General features: G+C 40.3%; 1 protein-coding gene across 3 annotated transcripts in view; it reads left to right on the top strand.

The window, feature by feature from the left end:
* The window catches only part of si:dkey-87k14.1 (leucine-rich repeat transmembrane protein FLRT2), a 76,537-nt gene that overhangs the window by 6,304 nt on the left and 49,464 nt on the right, over nt 1-20,769 (top strand). Inside the window, exons 1-2 of one of the 3 annotated variants that reach the window (XM_060829369.1) lie at nt 12,270-12,467; nt 13,535-13,591. The exons of 1 other annotated variant lie outside the window; for it this stretch is intronic. The gene's annotated coding sequence lies outside the window, so the exon portion shown is untranslated. Of the gene's footprint in view, nt 1-12,269; nt 12,468-13,534; nt 13,592-20,769 lie in introns of those variants that run through there. One more of the 3 variants, XM_060829368.1, reaches the window with a different exon arrangement.

Below are 20,769 nucleotides of genomic sequence, written 5' to 3'. Positions count from 1 at the left end.
GGAGATTTGACTATGAAACACGAAAGTTGAATTTGATCCTTTTCTCAACCAATGTTCACATATGAGCTGCTTTCAGCAAGAGAGATGGTAAAATGAAAAGGGATAAACGAGAACTTGTGTGTTACTCATCCTGATCAAGGGTCTCTGAGATCATATGCAGCCCATAGTAACTAGTGCCATCAAGCAATATGGGAATAGTATGGAATAAGGTATGGAGGTAGATGGTCAGCCCTACTCTAGAATAGTAGGGTATGTTTCTCCTACTGCAATCCCAATTGATCCTGCAACTGAGCATAACAAAGGAATAAACATAGTCTTTCCTAATGTTTATTGCTCAGAATTGCTATGGACATATATCTACCCATTGAGTCATCACATAACCTTGCATAGGCTAAGGTATAAGTGCAATATTTGAATTTATCATTCAGCAAATTTAGTGTACATGCTGTTCATTTCTGTGACTACTGAATACACGTATTTTAGATTAGATGAGATTCCCTACAGCGTGGAAACAGGCCCTTCAGCCCAAGAAGTCCACACCGACCCTCTGAAGACTAACCCACCCAGACCCATTTCCCTCCGATGAATGCACCTAACACAATGGGCAATTTACTATGGTCAATCCACCTGACCTGCACACCTTTGGACTGTAGGAGGAAACCGACACAGACAAGGGGAGAATGTGCAAACTCCACACAGACAGTCACCCGAGGGTGGAATCAAACCCTAGTTCCTGGCACTGTGAGGCTGCAGTGCTAACCACTGAACCACCATATGTATTTTAATGCAGGAGAAACGCCAAAATACCAAGGCTTAAATCTAAAGACATAAGAACTTTTGGGAACAGGAAAAGCCTAATTAATAATATAAACCATTCCTTCTTAATTGATCATCATCCATCTAGCCAACTTCACATCAGGAGGTAAATATTCTTCCGTTCATTAGGTGTAAAATGTTGCAAAAGATGTATTCATCATAAAATCAAATGGGAACAATTTTATGATCTAATTTAAATTGCTTTTACACACAAGCACCAGAGAAATATTCATCACATCCTCCTCAAACACGTCTCTGTCCAAAAAACAGGAACAAAACAATTAGTCTTTCCACTTCAGTTATCATCCTTGGTAAAATTGTGCACAAATCTATTACTAAGTAAGGAGAAAGAAAGGTATATATACATGCATGTATATATATATATATATATATATAGAGAGAGAGAGAGAGAGAGAGAGAGGGAGTATTATACATGTGTGTGCATCATTATTCACACCCTCCTGATAAATGTTTTGGTGAGCACCAATTGTTTGAGCAACAGTGAGAACTGCTGGGATCTGGCATCATTTCTTGGAAAAGGAGATTGATGCCTGGTGGACTATTGTATTTAGAAATGTGAAATGTTTGGGAATGCACCTGCAGTCTGCTGCTGACAAGTGAGCAATAAGTGCCACAACCTGAACTGCATTAGGTCTGGGTGTCGAGATCACTGAACAGATTGTGCCATCTCATGATTATCAGGTTATGCTGGTAACAATGGCCCTTCAGAGTGATGCCAGGATACTTAGACTTAGACTTAGACTTAGACTTAGACTTACAGTGTGGAAACAGGCCCTTCGGCCCAACAAGTCCACACCGACCCGCCGAAGCGCAACCCACCCATACCCTTACATTTACCCCTTACCTAACACTACGGGCAATTTAGCATGGCCAATTCACCTGACCCGCACATCTTTGTGACTGTGGGAGGAAACCGGAGCACCCGGAGGAAACCCACGCAGACACGGGGAGAACGTGCAAACTCCTAATACCTTATATTAATGACTGCCCAAAAAGGTGGTTGTGGTGGAGCATTCATTTAGCATGTCCTTGTACAGCTGTGAAATATGGATGTCATATAGTTGTCAAGAGAAGATGTTCAATAGTTTCCATCTTCACTGTCTCTGATTACCAGTAGTCATGATTTGGAGATGCCGGTGTTGGACTGGGGTGTACAAAGTTAAAAATCACACAACACCAGGTTATAGACCAACAGGTTTAATTGGAAGCACTCTAGCTTTCGGAGCGCCGCTCCTCACACAATCACCTGATGAAAGAGCAGCACTCCAAAAGCTAGTGCGCTTCCAATTAAACCTGTTGGACTATAACCTGGTGTTGTGTGATTTTTAACTGATTACCAGTGAATTGTGAAGACCTAAACTGTATTACAAGTGTACATGAACAGGGCAAAAACACACAGGCAGTTATCTGCTTTAAGGCAGAGCTCCCAAGCTTCTTAAATACTCTTCAAACAGATGCTGCTACCCTTGCATAATCCACAGAATAGAAGATGGCCCCCTACAAGTTTCCTTGCAAGTCACACGCTATCCCAGTTTGGATCTGTCTAACATGTCTTTTACTGTCACTGGGTCTAAATTACAGAAGAACAGAATTAATATGCCACTGATGGAGGCTGTTTGGCATATTGTGTCTGGAGTAGCTTGATAATAAGTATCATGATATAGTGCCATGCACCTGCTTTTCCTTATGCCATTGCTGAAACTTCCTTCCTAACAACACTGGACTTATAACCTAGAAACAGCAGTACTTCAAGTAGTCAGCTCACCATCACCTTCTCCAGGGCCGTTAGGAATGGAAATGCATGCTGGTCTAGCCAGACATGTCCTTATCCCATGAGCAAATTTTAAAAAATCACATACCCGAGGACTTTCTGTAGAGAAAGTTAATTGGAACCAGATGACTGGTAGCAGACCTAAAGTTCCACTTCAAGAATCCTTGATAATGTTATATGATGGCCCTAAACATTGATTATCCTACTTAGAAGTCACTCGAGAAAAATAATAACCTGTCCTGCCGTGAGAACATGTGGCCAGCAATGTCATAATAAATTCCTTTGTCAGAAAAAAAACAATTGACAACAGCACATGGAATGGAATTATATAGGGGCCTGAATGACAAGGGCTCTAGTGAAAAATGTGGCAGAATCAAGTGAGAGGTCCAATAAAGAGGAATAATTCACTGCGTCATTCAACCAAGTTCTGGGTATTGAGATGAGATTCTCACTGGGCAGCTCTGAGTTGCCTAGTATGGGGGATTATTCCTTGTTAACTATTTTATTAACTCTTAGTCTCACTTCAATAACATGCAGTTTTATATCGTACAACCCACAATGAACAAACTGAATGCCAAGAATACTCAGCATTGAAGTCAGAGTGAGCACCTGGTGAATTCAGCTTGTCACTTGCTCTAAATGACTTGCCTGTTGGACATTGAGTATCAGCATCTAAGGGGCACTAGCGATTAATAGCTCCTGTCCATATCCATTGGCATCCAACATGTGCCAGCCTCTACAAACTCTCTTGGCACATCTCTGATCCACTTACAGTGCACTTCTGCACTTCAGTGCTGCAAATCAGGGTTCAACTGCAACTATCATTGCAATGCTGCTGCAAGAATACTTTGCACTTTGGGATATATACCCAGTTCATGGATTAGACCATGCTGCATCTTGGGTCTGTGCATTCAATCTTAGTACTCGCTCATTCTTGAGTCAACCTGGAAGCTCAGAGCATTCCTGCCTTGCATTGCATTATTTGCTTTTTGTCCCATCGGCCAGAGATATCAAACTCACAATACTTAGAATAGAAGAACTAGTGGCAGGAGTAGGCTGTCTGGCCTTTCCAGCCTGCTCCACCATTCAATAAGATCATGGCAGATCTTTTCCTAACCTCAGCTCTACTTACCTGCCCTCTCACTATAACCCTTAATTCATTTACTGTTCAAAAAATTATCTATCCTAGCTTTGAAAGCATTTACTGAGGAAGCCTCAACCACTTCACAGGGCAGGGAATTTGACAGATTCACAACTCTCTGGGTGAAGAAGTTCCTTCTCAATTCAGTCCTAAATCTACTCCCCCTAATGTTGAGGCTATGCCCTCTTGTTCTCTTTTCACTCGCCAGTGGAAACATCCTCTCTACTTCTATTTTATCTATTCCTTTCATTATTTTATTTTTCGAGAACATCACCCTCCACCCCCACCCCCCATTTGAAAATATCCAATCTGATATGGATTTGTTTATTGCATGTTCCATCATCTTTTGTAGCTACTTGAGAGGGGAAAAAACTACTCCTGAGGACATTCCAAAATCCCTTACAGCGAATTGAATATGTTCTTAAATGAAGGTACTGTTGTGATATAAGAATGACAGTAGGCAGTTTGTTTGTGCACAGCAAATTTCTCCAATCTGCACAATCATAATGATCAGAAAATTTGTTTTTTGCGATGTCTGAGGGGTAAGTATTTTCCATGGGATTTTTTTTAGGTACATGAAAGAGGACTTTGGGTTCAAGTTAACTTCTTACATTTGGCTTCAACTTGTATTCTTGAATGTTGATATTCAATATTTTTTTTCCTTCTTTTCATTTAAGTTTTCAGATCTTATTCATTTTTTTGCCTTTCCTCCAAAATAATTCCAGTTACTTGCAATTCTGTGCGGTTCCATGTAACATTAATGCCTATACCATGTGGACACACTGAACACGTTTCATAAACATTTCAATTGTCTAACAACATTAAGAATAAGTCAAGCGCAAAATAAAACAAGGCACTTCATCTTTTTTTTATGTGCAGACATAGCTGGCAGAGTTTCTTTCTAAGAGCATTTTCTAGCAATACACTTACCAATTTTCCAAACCCAACTTTTTGGGATAGGCTGACGTTAAATTGTAGCTTTCCTCTGCCTCTTTGCCTCTTCTTCCATTTCATGTGCTGCACTTTTGCTTTTTGTCATTACCACCTCCCTCTGATTAGTAAACTCCCAATCATTTCCAGATCTCACATTAGGTCTGACATTCAGGAATATAACACCCACCTTTGAGTTGATCAATAAAATTCTCAGTCTGTAGGGGCATTTTTGACTTTGGCCGATAATGCACTACAGATAATATTGATTCAGCCATCCATTAAACTAAATGGAAACAGACATATTGTCAATGCTGAATCAATATTTTCTACTTTAAACTATCACTAACTGTCAAAATACACCCAGGTCCCCCTTATGTGTAGATAGAGCACAAAATTAACCAAACCTGTTGTTGAAATCTATTGTGGTCTTTCCATGAGACAGTATTTTCAGGTTATAACATCATGGGTTGTAAATGCAGATATTTTTGCTCTTTAATATCTTTATTCTACCATTGTAAAATAGAATCTGTACAAATTCAAGACTAATTTGTTTGGATAATATCACTGCAATTGAATCGTACTGAATTGAATTTAATTTATTGTCAGGTTTATTGAGACACAGTGAAAGCTTTGTCTTGCGAGTAATACAGGGAGATCACAGAGTTAAGTAGCATAGACAGTAAATAATAGGTAAACAGTGGCAAAAACAAAAAGCATTTGTGAATCCATAAACACATATTCTAACAAAAGTAGAGTAGAAACTGTTTTGAAACCGGCTGGTGAGCGTTTTCAGGCTTCTGTATCTTCTCCCTGATGGTAGAGGTTGTAGAAAAACATTGCCAGGGTGGAATGGATCTTTGAGAATGCTGGCAGCCTTTCCTTGACAGAGGGCCTGGTAGATGAATTCTATAGATAGGAGGTTGGCCTTTGTACTTGTCCAGGCCGAGTTCACCACTCTCTGTAACCGTCTCCGATCTTGAATGGTACAGTTGCCATATCAGGTAGTGATACATCCAGACAGAATGTTCTCGATGGCGCACTTACAAAAGTTGTTGTTGCTGTTCTTTAAAATAAAATGTTTTTTAGGATATAGCTTCCCAGCTAGAGCCTCAGGGAGGCATTCATAAGCATTGATGGAACAATAACAACATATCAGTATGTAGCATATGTCCTGAGATCACAAAGGAAATTTGCAGACAGTAATTGATTTTGAGGTGAGAGAACAGGATATTTTCTGATCACAGGGTAATGAAAAGTAATATTCTCTGCGAATCAATGCAAACATGTAATTATTCACTGTAATAGCTGAATGGGAATATTGTGAAAGTGTATCCCAAATTTCTGTGATGATCCAAATTTAGCATGTAATAGTACAGAAGGGTGCAAACATTTAAAAAATATGCATTGAATGACTGGGCAGACAAGTAGTGGTTGTAATCTAATGGATGAAAGCACGAAGTAGTTGACTTTGAACATATGAATGCAGTCTGGATATTTTAAATAGGAGAAGTTAAATTTAAGATGCCAAGTGCAGAAGTCATGAAAAACAATATGATGGATGCTGGGCTTCATCATAAATGGTATGGAAGAGAAAAGTAGGGAAGTATATGGAATGACACATGCATTTTTGAGCAGGAAATCATAGAAAGCAGAAACTTACACAAACAAACAATATCACAATTCATCAGAATGATGCACAGGATACAGAATTGAATGGATAGGATGAATTTGAGTTCCATTCCATGGAGCTGAGAAGATTGGGGTAAGTTGGATTGTGGTGTAAAAACTGGAATCAAATTGTAAATATGAATATGTTTATGCTCTTAGTAGGGGAGTTCAAACCTAATTTGAGCTAAACTGGCTACAAGCCAATTTAAGGTTTGGGACAATTTGGATTTCATTACACCAGGAGAGCACATTTGACAATTTAAGTGCTTTTCCTCAGTAATAATTGATTATTATTGAGGAAACAATTGTAATTATTAGAGGTGGAGAAGTTTGGATAATTAGGATAAAAATGGCAGGTGATATGCTACTATGAGTAAGAAAAAGGTTGAATCAAGTGGCCCACTCCGGTCTGTATTCACAAAAAAAGTCTCATTTCTCCAAAGTCCATGCAAAGTATTAATTTAAAAATACATTTAATCTTGATATTTTTACATTATTCATACAGTGTGGATATTGTAAATACTATAGCAGCATGATAGTTCTTGATGAAATATTTAACTAAAATGTTCTTTTCACAAAAACAAATCGAGGAAAAAAATTACTTAAACTTCCTAACCCAATTTCCCCACTGCATCTACAATCTGACCTGTCAGGGCCTCCATTTAACCCAGTTGACTTCACAAATCTTATCTGAAAGTAAAAGAAACAATCTTCCATTTATTTAGTAATTTTCATGACCATAGATGCCTCAAAGAAATTTACAATTAAGTACTTTTGAAATGTTGCAATGAAGGGAATAACGCAGCCAATTTGCTCACAGTAAACTCCCACAGACAGGAATGTGATAAAGAACAGATAATCTGGTTTTGTGATGTTGACTGAGGGATAAAATGTTGTTCAGGACCTGAAGAGTACGTTTCCTGCTCTTCTTTCAAACATTTCCATGGGCTCCTTTACATCCACCTGACAGGCAGACTGAGCTTTTCTTTAACACCTCATCTGAAGGATGGCATTTCCTTTAGTCCTACACTGGAGCGTCAATCATGATTTATGTGCAAAAGCATTTTGAACTAAAGTGCAGAATAACAATCTGACCTTTAGAGTCTGGTCTGTATGCTGTCATTTTGTGTATAATCAGGAGAGACTCCGTCAAGACCAATAATAGACACAGAACAGAGAAGAATGTAAAACAGAAACCAACAATAGAATGAGACTTTCAATGATAGGTAAAGGGTTCAAAAGTTTAAAGATTGATTAATGTGAAGAAGTTGTTAAAGCAGGTACCATTCCAATAAAGTACTACAATGAAGAGAAATTCAGAATGACTTTGGAGGTCAAATAGGAGAGAGTGACGTCTGCCCAATATGTGTATGAGATTGCCACATTAGTTGCACTCCCTTCTTGAAGCTGGCATCAGGTATCTCAGACCATTTGTAGATGCTGGAGAGCTGCTGGCAACAGTGGATGCTCACCTAGAGCAAGGTAGCTGAGGAGGGCAGAAAATAATTTGGCTGCCAAGTCAGGCCTTGACTGGAGATTGGACGTGATCCTAGATGGGGGAGGTTTGGGCTTTGTCAGACTGATAGTGGGATATGTTTTGTCAGATCCCAGGACAGATTTAGTCATCCTGACCCTACAAATTTTAAAAGTATTCAATTTTTGAGCATTCTCTGGTGGAACCAATGACTGTGTCACTCAATGCCTGGTAAAATAGAAGTGTGAATGGTGACTGCACATTTTGTTCTCTTCATGTCTGAACATTGAAATGATGCTCCTAAAAAGGCATGGAATAAGGGTTCCATATTTAAGCAGCATCATACCTGAATCAGACTGAAATTCTTAACACTCATTTATGTGACCTGCCTGAAATCCAATAAATTTAATGTCAAAGATGTGGCAAATATGTTTTCAATCCATCATGTTTCTTATCAACATTTGGGTAATGGGGTATTATCAGACAGTGTAAATCATGATGATGCAACCAATAATATGGCAATACAACAAACACTCTGACATTGATAGCGTGAAAACACCAGGCTAGAATGTGCCTGTGACAAGAGAGGTCTGAGACAATACATCAGGGAATTGTATTTGCTAACTATGTACCAATCTAAATAGAGGAGTGTTACAGTAAAGAAAGAGTTAATGTTAAGGAGCAAGCAGCCTCAGGGCAAGTATATATGCAGATACAACTTGAGACACTTAGACTCATACCTTAAACACTAATCCAGTTTTTGTACCACAGATGTTGCCCAAACCTGCTGAGTTTCTCCAGCAAGGTCTGTATTTGTTTCAGATGTTGAGCATCCACGGTTCTTTGTTTAATTTAGTACCTTAATGCGTATGTAGAAGTATTGGCTTGAAACACAAATAAAATAGGGCAGAAAGGCCTGTGTTGCGCTTATGCAGAAGTCTAAGGTTGGCTTAAAGTTCCTTGAAGTTTGTCCATCTCTAGTAGTGGCTGGTTTGCTTTGTCACTGAAAACATCCCTGTGTCTAGGTAAGTGCAATTATTCACCTGAAGAATTTAAATGGACTCACAGATGATGGGAAAGACATGTAGAAGTATCATGTTGACTTTGCCAGAGAAAGGAATTTAAAGTAATAGTATCACAAAGTGTTGGAGAAACTCAGCAGATCTGGCAGCATCTGTGGAGAGAGAAGGTTTGGTTCAGTGTGATTTTTCAACTTGAAACATTGTCTTTTCTTCTGTCTCCACAGATGCCCTCTACTTTTTTGTCATTTACATAAATGATTTGGATGCGAGCATAAGAGGTACAGTTAGTAAGTTTGCAGATGACACCAAAATTGGAGGTGTAGTGGACAATGAAGAGTTACCTCAGATTACAACAGGGTTGGGACCAGTTGGACCAATGGGCTGAGAAGTGGCAGATGGAGTTTAATTCAGATAAAAGTGAGGTGCTGCATTTTGGAAAAGCAAATCTTAGCAGGACTTATACACTTAATGGTAGGGCCCTAGGGAGTGTTGCTGAACAAAGAGACCTTGGAATGCAGGTTCATAGCTCCTTGAAAGTGGAGTCACAGGTAGATAGGATAATGAAGAAGGCGTTTGGTATGCTTTCTTTTATTGGTCAGAGTATTGAATACAGGAGTTGCGAGGTCATGTTGCAGCTGTATAGGACATTGGTTCAGCCACTGTTGGAATAGTGCATGCAATTCTGGTCTACTTCCTATCGGAAAGATGTTGGAAAACTTGAAAGAGTTCAGAAAACATTTACAAGGATGTTGCCAGGGTTGGAGGATCTGAGCTACAGGGAGAGGCTGAACAGGCTGAGGCTATTTTCCCTGGAGCGTCAGAGGCTGAGGGGTGACCTTATAGAGGTTTACAAAATTATGAGGGGTATTGATAGGATAAATAGACAAAGTCTTTTCCCTGGGGTTGGGGAGTCCAGAACTAGAGGGCATAGGTTTAGGGTGAGAGGTGAAAGATATAAAAGAGATCTAAGGGGCAACGTTTTCACACAGAGGGTGGTACATGTATGGAATGAGCTGCCAGAGGATGTGATGGACGCTTGTACAATTGCAACATTTAAGAGGCATTTGGATGGGTATATGAATAGGAAGGGTTTGGAGGTATATGGGCCGCGCGCTGGCAGGTGGGACTGGTTTGGACTGTGATATCTGGTCAGCATGGTTGGGTTGGATCGAAGGGTCTGTTTCCATGCTGTACATCTCAATGACTCTTTGTTGCCAGACCTGCTGAGTTTCTTCAGCATGATTGGTTTTCATTTCAGATTTCCAGCATCTGCAATATTTTGCTTTTGTTTTAAGAGATTTAAGTGAAGATATTGTTGAGTTGGATGAAGCGAGATCATGAAAAAACAGTAGGAGGAAGAAGTGATCATGGATCAGATCGATGTGACAGATCTTCTTGAAAGTAGGGTGGGAACAAAAATTTTCTTTTTTGCTTTAGTGGTGCTTTATCATTGATGCAATGTAATGTACTTTTTCACAGTAGGTATTTGAAGACAAATTTTAAAATGAGTTTCCAATAAATCACCTATATAGTGACTTAGGGTCTTTGACTACACCAACTGGGTTAGTAGCATTGGCATAGCTAGTTATTTCCTGTGAACAACAGAGCAGGCCCAGTAGCATCACAGGAGCAGGAGAGACGATGCTTTGGGTCCTGTTGAAGGGTCGTAACCAGAAACGTCGACTCCCTTGTTCCTCTGATGCTGCTTGACCTGATCTGCTTCTTCCAGCTCCACACTTTTTCAACTCTCACTTTCCAGCCTCTGCAGTCCTCACTAACTCCTGTGAACAATACACTTGTATGCAACTATGTGGTCCAATACTGTGTCATTTTTGGGAAGTACCTTTCCTGATATCTAAATTGATTTATAAATTGAAAAAAAATATAAAATCATGAGGGGCATGGATAGGGTAAATCGACAAGGTTTTTTCCCTGGGTTGGGTGAGTCAAGAACTGGAGGGCATGGGTTTAGGGTGAGAGGGGAAAGATTTTAAGGGAACCTAAGGTGTAACTTTTTCACACATAGCGTTATGCGTGTATGGAATGAGCTGCTGGAGGCAGTGGTGGAGGCTTATACAATTACAACATTTCAAAGGCATCTGGATGAGTATATGAATAGGAAGGGTTTGGAAAGATATGGGCCAAGTACTGGCAAATGGGACCAGATTAACTTAGGATATCTGGTCGGCATGGATGAGTTGGGCCAAAGGGTCTGTTTCTGTGTTGTACATCTCTATGATTCCACGAGTGTAATCATTTCATAGAGTCATTAAACATGGAAACAGACCCTTCAGTCCAACCATAATCCCAAACTAAACTACTGTCGTCCCATCTGCGTGTGCTTTGCCCATATCCTTCCAAGTCTTTGTTATTCATATACTAATCCAAATATCTTTTAAATGTAACTGTACCCGCATCTACCACTTCCTCTGGCAGTCCATTCCATACACTAACCACTCTCTGTGTAAAAAATGTTGCCCCTCATGTCCTTTTTAAATTTTTCTCACTTAAAATATGTCCAGTGGTCTTGAAATCCCCCACACTAGGTAAAAGACACCTGCCATTCACCTCACCCGTGCCTCTCATGATTTGAAACAAACCTCTATAAGACCATCCCTTGACCTCCTACTGTGAAAACAGCCCTAGCCTCTCCCTATACATAACTCAAGCCTTCCAATCCTGGTAACGACCGGATAAATCTTTTTGGAACCCTTTCTTGATAATATCCTTCCTTTCAGTTAAAGTTAGTGCTGAGTTTTTAATAATGGAGACAAGACGTTGCTTTTTATTTCTTGTCTTGAAATCTAACAATAAAAATGTTTGTATCCAATGGATGAATGTGAGCAGGCACAGAGCGAAGAGTGGGGGCGAATGCGAGAAAGGGAGAATGAGAATGAATGAGGGAGAGAGATAAAGAGAGAGGAAAAAAATCACGAATATGTAGCACCTGCCGCAAGTCACGGTATTTAGCATTACAATCCAACAGAACGGGCGTGCTCAATTGTACTCCTGTCATCTGAGATGTAACTGTTACCAGTCCTGAATAAACAAAGCGGCGTTGAACGGCGCTGAAGCCCTTTCCCCCTTCTGTTTGCTGACAGAGCTAATTTCACCCACTCCCCTCGATTTACTATTTCAAGAACAATGCTCATTGCCTGCTGGTGCACTGGCGGCCCGAGAGGTTTAAGTACAAGGGAAGCTGAGTACGGAACACGAGTGCACTTGTGGCGAACGGAGAGATATGAGGCCACTTTGTCAGAGTTGTTCCACACTTAGCCAAGGTGACTGCGCGGAGGAGAGGCACAATGGGGCTGCTCAGTCACCGAGCTTGTAACATCCCTCTCCACAGCATGGCACCGTGTAACTTGACTCCACCTGTGAGCTCATTGGAGACAGCCCTGGCGAATCCCCCAAGCATGCAGGAGGGCCCGGAGAGTGGTCTGCAAGAGTTGAGTTACATTGGTGGGTTAGTGAGATCAGCAAGTGGGCGTTTTCCCGTTTCAGACTGAGCGAGTGCGAGGGTGCTTCAACTTCATTCCGTTCCCAAGAACTCAACAGGTCTCCCCTGTTGTCGGACGGGTAAAGAGCTGCAGTTCTCAGGAATCCGTGTCACCGTTAACGGTAAGCGCTTATCCTCGTCCTGACTAGATTGGCGCAAGCGGGGCAGAGGGACATGCTCCTGGGAGAACAGGCACTATCCCCGGGTCATGCAGCGTCAAGTCCAGTGGCTTCAAAGTCAGGGGAAGGAAGAATCGTCAGATGCAAACAACTTTGACGAGCAGGGTGGAAGTTGTGAAGAAGTCACGCACCCTGTACACACTTTTGCTAAGTTTGCACTGAGCGATCTCAGAACCAGTAAATCTCAGGGGAATTATGGGAAGTGGGTAGGGAGGGGGCTCTGAGTGTGACAATTTTAGGGACTCTTGCTAAAAAGTCTTGGATGAACAAACTCCACCGCCCCAGTTTCCTGAGGCGCTGTCTCCCTCATTCGCATCTTCTCTCGGGTTCTCTCTCTCTCTCTCTTTCCGACATTCACACACACACACCTTCCACGTCGATCCCTTCACGCTCAGAAGATCATCGATTCTTCCAGGCTCCGATTTCTCGTCCAATAGCCGCATTTTGCAGACTGGAATGTGGCTGAATCGCTCAGTGAAATCGCACAACTTGTTGGAGTTACCAGTTCAGGTGCAAGTCTGTTCTGTACTTACGTTACACAGGGCAGGTCGAGCCGATTGACTGCACATTATATACCTTTCAAAGGTTACCTGGCTGACTGCCTCTCTCTCTCTTCAACAGTCCTCCTTGTTCTTACTTCACACTTCTAAAAAAAAATTTTCTTTCCCCGTCTTCTGAATCCTTGTATGTTAAATTGCACTGTCAACGCTACTTCTGCCTTCACTTGGAAGTAGACGCAATAATCGGCGCAATAAGATGTAAAATAGAAATGAGAGAGCAAACGATAGGTGCGTCTAACCTCTATTTTATGTTTCAAAAAAATTACCCGGTCAGAAGTTTTAAACGGTGTCAATGGTTATATATTTGCATCAATGCCTGTTTAAACTCTTCATGTGTCGCCCTCTGTCCTTGCCATTTACTAATGCAATCCGCCAAATGAGCCAATATATCAGGAATGTAGAAACAAATGTTTCAGATTTTAGAAGAATGTTTTTTTTAAAAAAATCTAGCATTTTTGTTTAAGAGGATGGTTTTCACTTTGCCAATATCTACGCCTTTCAGACTCAGTGAGTAAACTCTTTCATTACTGGTCCCAACTGACCTGTAGAGTCAGGATATGAGCCACTGACTTCAGTTGCGTTTTTTTTTAACGTTTCCTTATTAATGTGACCTTTCATCTCCAGTCTATCTCTTCACCCGCTATTAAAAGAACATTGTCTTTGAAGGGAATCAATCTTTCAGTGTGCTCTCGTGCGGAACGAGATGAGCTCTGGCAACTGTAGTTATCATTGCTCATTGAGCAACTGAACTGGCTGTGAGCTTTCGAGTTTTTTGCTGATTTTTTTAAATCCCCAAGAGAAAGGGTAATCTGTTAGAGCTCTTTAAAATTGCGAGGGTTCGGTAAGGTGGACATCAAAATAAATGTTTCCAAAGTTGGGGGTCAAAAATGTGCAACGTAGTCGCAAATTAATCCAAGAAGGAGCTAAGGGGAAATCTCTCTGAGGGAAATGGAGGTTTTGAGAGAGCAGTATGGATTCCTGTCAGAGGAAACAAGGAAGAAAAATGTATCTGTTGTCGGGATGCCTGTGTGAGAGCAAAACTAGCAGCATCGCCCTGTTGGACCCAAAGCCCTGAGGTGCTGTGTAAGTTAATGGTGGATAATTTAGTGTGTTATACAGCCAGCAAAACACGCGTTAACCTGACGCAAAGAAAGGGAATAACCCGCGTAGAAAATGACTTCAGGAGAAAAAGACACCAACTCCCCGGTGAGGGAAAGCAAATAAATTGACTCAGTGTAACCCGAAGAGGAAACCACATTTACGAAATAAATCCAGTCTAATAAATATTAACACGAGACATAGCAGAAAGTCTTGGAATAAGAGAAACGTAATGTCCCCTCGGAGAATTAACTTTAGTTACACCAAGTTCAGACATAAACCCAAAAAAAATTCAAATCTAAAATTTCAAGGCCTGATTTGGTAGGATTTGCTGTTCATTTTATATTCAATGTTTATTAATGGGTTTGAATCAATTAATACTTTGCAAACTAAATATCCATAATGATTCATTGTGGCAATTATAGATTAAATGCAAAACACTTCATCATTTGGGGTGACATTTTGATTTATTTTTTCAATGTCGATCCTAGACACATTTAAAAGCGCCAGGCTATTCAAAGTTTATTTTATTAAAGCATTTTGATTGTGCACGTGGGCAGGAGGCCATGATTGGTGGGAGGCAAAATCCATCCTTGCTTCAGCTTTTCAAGTTTTTCTCTCTAGTATTCCCCCCCCCCCAAAAAAAGCTTCCCCTTTGCAGCAGCTTGGCTCAGTCCAACCTGTGTATAAAATTATAGGAGTCAAGACCGCAGATTGAGAGTGTGTGCTGGGATGAGATTGAATGACGCTGGGATTTTGAGAAGTTGCCTGGGAAATATATCATCACCTGTCGTGTGCTGTAATTTTGCTGTTTTGTTTTCGTGTGACTCATTATGTGTGAGGCCTGCTAGACAAGTTAATGACTACTGAATTCCTCCTGTGTACATTGCTCGATGATCACTGTGCTGAAATGTTGCTGTTTCCCTTCCCACTATTCACCCGTTGTTGACTTGTTTATTCATGTGCCTAACAGAAGGGACACGTTCCCAAAGCAATATGGGGCGCTACTTTCTTCAAACTACTTTTGGAATCTCGCCAGAATATTCCCCGCCCCTATTCTTTCTCTGTCTCACACGCGCATTTCTTTTATAGAGTTGTTCATTTTAGAAACCCGTGTCGCTTTCTCTTTGACATATTAAGCTGCAATCCACGGTCAACTGTAAAATTTCCTATTGATCTGCTTTCTCAGCGGTTCGCCTTGTCAAGGCGCTGATCTCACTTAAGAGAGTTGGCGGCAGCGAGAACTGATGTATTCAAGCCATTTGTCTGGCAATGGAGCTGGGACTGGCTGTGAAATTCACGAATCCTGGGCTAAAGATAGCGAAAGGCATCAGGGAGAGCGTGTGTGTGTTTCTTCAACAGGTACTGGTCACGTTTAAGAGTTCCTGTTAGTCTCTGGCAGAGGGTTCACTCAAAGATGTGCACTGCATCCCGCTAAGGCCTTATCGGATATTTTCTACATTCAGCAGAAACCCGAGTGAATATCTCCTGCAGCTACAAAGTTGAGAATCACACAACACCAGGTTATAGTCCAACAGGTTTAATTGGAAGCACACTAGCTTTCCGAGCGACGCTCCTTCACCAGGTGATAGCGCACTGTAACACGAGACAACAATCTAGGTCCCTTTAGTTTGTTTACTCAAGAATAGTTGGATTGTTGAGCAAAATAAATATCATATGCACAAGCGTTTTTTTCTTATTTTGCCCTATTAATTCAAAAGGTAGGACTCTGAAATTGTACGTTAAACTTTCAAAGGTATATTCCTTTTATAAAACAGTTGCCATAAATGTAACATTAATTCTGTCCACTGGCACGAGCCTTTGTTTAACATCAGAAGCTTTGTGCTTGTATAGCCAGAATACCGTTTGAGATATGTACGACATGCAGACGGCTGCTGTCATCCATCTCAAATGTTACACATTGCTCCACTGCCAACACAGCCTGTTCCAACTCTCCGATATCAACACTTTTGCTATTATGAGCATACCGTTTACCGAGATGATAGCGTTGCATGTGTAGGAGTTGAAAATGAGACATAAATTAATCATATATCATGACAGATGGGAATTGTTCAGGTGTACCTGGTGCACAAGACAAGTTGAACCACCAAATGCATTACAAATGAGATTGGTTCATGTACAGATCCGCTTGGCATCCATTTAACAATGCAGTCACTGGGAGTTAGATTTCCATGGAAAGGGGCCATTCGGCCCACATTGTCCATGCTGGTCATTAACATACATCTATTCTAATTCTATTTTCCAGCACTTGACCTGTAGCATTGTGTGTTATGGGTTTTCAAATCCTCTACTAAACACTTCATGCTTTCAGTCAGTGAGTTTGAGATATTCACAATTCTCTGGTTGAAAACAACTCTGAACACTCCTCTAAGCCACCTGCTCCTTACTGTGAAACTATGACACTTTGTTATCGATTCCTCTACTAAAGGGAAATGTTTCTCCTATGTGCCCGTTCTATGCCCCTCAGGTCTTTGTACACATCAATCAAACCTCCCTCAGTCTTCAAGAACAACTTCAAACACTGAGAAACATCAATAAATTCACCAACTTCAAACACTGAAAGACACAAACATTGTGTTGTACAACACAACCACGAAGGAAAACAACCCTAGCCTGTCTAATCTCTGATCATAGTTGAATCAGTCCAGGTCAGACTACATCCTGGTGAGTCTCTTCTGCATCCTCTCTCTTTTTTTATTCACTTGTGGAATGTGGGCATTGCTGGCTGGGCCAGTATTTATTGACTGTCCCTAGTTGCCCTTGAGAAAGTGATAGTGAGCTGCCTTCTTCAACCACTGCAGTCCCCCCTGCTGAAAGTTGACCCACAATGCCATTAGGAAGGGAATTCCAGGATTTTGATCCAGCCACAGTGAAGGAATGGAAATATATTTCCATATCAGAATGGTGAGTGGCTTAGAAGGGAACTTGAAGATGGTGGTTTTTCCTTATATCTGATGTTCTTATCCTTCAAGATAGAAGTGATTGTGGTTTTGGAAGAAGTGCAATCTTTAGTGCATTCACATCCTTGCTATAGTGCAGCAACCAGAACTGCACACAGTACTCCGGCTGTGGTTTTATGAACATTTTATACAGCTCCTTCTTCTTTTCCTTGCTCTTGCAGTCAATATCTTGACTAATAAAAGGCAAGTATCACATATACCTTGTTAACTACCTTATCTATCCATCCAACTGTCATCAAGGATCTATGAACATGCACATCAAGGTCCTTCTGATCCAAAAATAGAAATTGCTCGAGAAACTTATAATCTGACCTTCCAAGATTCTGATCTTCTGTACTTCCTAGATTCTTACCATTCAATATTTACTCCCTTCCTTATCTACTTCATCCTGTAATCTAAAGGCTTTCCTACACCACTAACTTTCATGTCATCTCTGAAATTAGTGGTCTTGTTCATGTCTAGATTATTAATATACACAACAAACAACAAGGGAGTCAGCACTAAAGCATCTGGTTTGCCACAGGATACAGGTTTCCAGTCGCAAAAACTGCCTTCAAACATCACACTCCGTTTCCTGCCACCAAGACAATTTCAATTCCAAGTTGCCAAATTGCTCTGGATCACGTGGCTTCTTAGCTCCTTAATCAGTCTGCCATGTGAGATCTTATCAAAAGATTAATGAAGTCCATGCAGACTACATCAACTGCATTAGCCTCATCTACACACCTACTACTACTTTGAAAATTTTAATCATATTTGTTTGACTCAACTCCCCCTGACAAAACCATAGTTTTGCTTTCAACTCATTCATGGGCAGAATGGGTTAATTTTGATTCAGAATGGGTTAGTTTGTTTCCAAAGTTTGGATCTGCAGTTTAAAAATAAAACTTATTCTCTCATGTTTATGATTATAGACCATTAAAGTCATGCATTAGCTTGCATTTCTGGTAATTCTGTTTCTTTGCCATGATCCAACAAGACCCACTGAGACTGAATGCAAACAATATGCCTTTAAAGTTCCATGAGGATCACAATTGGATTCTCACCCATAACAACAGTAGGAGCCTCACACGGAATTCAGTTACACTCCATCGATGCCATTTCTGAGAGTTTCTGGTTTGCTTGTTAAAGACTGGAAAGCCGAACTGCATTTTTGATGGCATGGGATGAGAAATGCTTCTCAGCTCCTGATACTAGGGCAGATCAGATTCCCGAAGTGAGATCCGACTCACTGGTTGTGCTGAAGCTTCATCACTGATCTGAATCCTCCAATGAAGCGAATCAAATCATTTCAATTTTCTGGTCTTCTCACACCAGGGATAAATTTGAACAGCATTGGGGTTTTTAAGGAAGGAGGTTAAAGTATTGCCTCCTCCACAGATATGTATTCAAAAAAGGTTTGCATTTTCTGTAGTGTCAAGAAAGTATCCCTAGAACAAGCTCCATGCAAGTAAAGGGCCTTCTCAGTAACCCTATAATCCTACATGAGGATGAAGACTGAAAATCACTGACTGTCATGACCTGCATCAAATATCTGAATATAGACCTGTAACATTTCAAAATATATGCCCCTCGATTGGATTATTAGGGGATAATGGGGGAGATTGTGTTAAATCTTGATTTCAGTTCGAAGGAAAAACATGCTTGCTGCATCAAGAGCAATTCTTTTGCTACAGTTCACATCTTGTCACTTCACCCTATTCCCTTTGCATCCAGATGTGAGGGCACAGTTTTTCTGTTCCTGGGTCCCTTCGTATATGAGATTCTCTAGACAGCAACCAAATGAGCATTTAGAAGGCAATTGCCCTTTTTACCCCCATGTGGTCCAATGCACTCAGGGACAGGAACAGCAAAGATCTATTGATGTGATCACAAGGAATTCACCATAATTTACAACCTTTCTTGAGAAAAAAACGTAGTTTCATTCTGTTAATTGAGGTATGGGAATTTTATACTGAGCAATAAAACACATTTTGCTGTGCTTCCCAGGACAGATTAGACTGAGTAAAACTTCATTATTTCTGCACAATGTTTCTCAATCTTGCAGAGGAGCTGTAAGGTATTATGGTGATCCTTTTTGTGCATTGTCCCTGCTAACTTTTTCTGTGAATACTGATTTTGTGTCAGTTAGTGCCTAATTATCCCACAGGTCTCATGCAACTGACTGAGACAGATAAAGGCCATTTCATGTTAAAGGTGCTTTAAGCAGGTGAACAGATGAACATTTCATCTCATCAGTAAATTATGAAAGGCCAATGTCTGTTTTACTGCATCACACAATCCTATTATTTTTCTATTCCCTAATTCGGAGTGGCGTTTCTTACTTCCCAAGATGCTCTCCCATTTGCCGAGACTTTCTTATGCTTGCTGACTTTCTTACGCACCACTTCATCCCAGAAGTAATTCTTGTTGCTCACTTGCTCTCTGTCGTCACGTCTATCCTGAGCCCTCACTCACATTGAACATTAGGGAGTGGAAGAAGTGAGTGGGAGAGTCAAACAGTCAAGTGGTAACAGGGGGAAGAGTTAGAATATAGGACTTAAGTAGATTTAGTGTATTGCTTTTTTGCATTGAGTATATTTTAAAAAGTTATTTCATTACTGACATTGGAAAGTACAATACTTTGACATGCAAGGCATGTTTTTATGATTTTTTTAAATGAAAAAATGTCCTATTGAAGGTAACAACAGCTTTTATATTGTTGATCATTGTAATTAGCAGATACTTAAAACTGCATCGTTAAGAAGCACAACTGCAACTTTTAAGCAAGAGCTTACTGAAGTATGTATCATATGCAGTGTAAGGCTTCCTTTATAGTTTTTAATAGTCTTTGCACCAGAAAATCACACTATAACTCAATCAGGTATCTTTGTTTCTGCTTGCCATGCAACAGTCACCCTTGAGGAGTCTAGGGTGAAATTACCAATGAGCTGTTTCTAGTTACCTATTATCAACATAGTGAAGAAGCTTTCATCTAACCAACTTGAGGTGGATTTTGACCAGAGATGAAAGATTCTTAACATAGCATGTTAACTCTGGACCACCCAATCTCCACAATGTTCTATTTCTGAAATATATAAAGTTCTGTGCTGTATTTTAAACACCATAATTTTAAATGTTAATCAAATGTGAATTCAATTCTAGAATTGCTAACATTCTCTACTCGTTTTTACTTGAAGTTTTCTTTTCAATTGTAACATTATAATTATGATATGCTTACATTTAACAAACATATTCATATTCAACCTTTTTAATTTCTTTGAGATCTTGTATTATATCTAATTGATCCTTGTAAAGACTCCACATAATTAACCAAAAAAATGTGGAAAGGTTTCTCCAAATAAATTTTTCAAGGTGAAATGTAATTCAAAATATTGGTCAACTAAAGCTGAATGAGTCCCACTGACAACAATTAGGCTCCTTTAAGCTTCCCACACTCCTCCGTTAACTCAGCTGTAGTTACTCACAGGAAGAAATGAGCTTTATTGTTCAATTAGTTTGGGGAAATAAGCAGACAAATAATAGGGAGTTTCTCAGGCAACAAACAAACAGTGTTCTGAAACTGCTTCTATCGAACCTCAATATTACTCACAACTTTATTAGTTT

The sequence above is a fragment of the Hemiscyllium ocellatum genome, chromosome 8 (genome assembly GCF_020745735.1).
Source record: "Hemiscyllium ocellatum isolate sHemOce1 chromosome 8, sHemOce1.pat.X.cur, whole genome shotgun sequence".
Taxonomy (NCBI): Eukaryota; Metazoa; Chordata; class Chondrichthyes; order Orectolobiformes; family Hemiscylliidae; genus Hemiscyllium; species Hemiscyllium ocellatum.
Note: the sequence above shows the minus strand (reverse complement) of the source record. Positions and strands in the feature narration are given on the sequence as shown.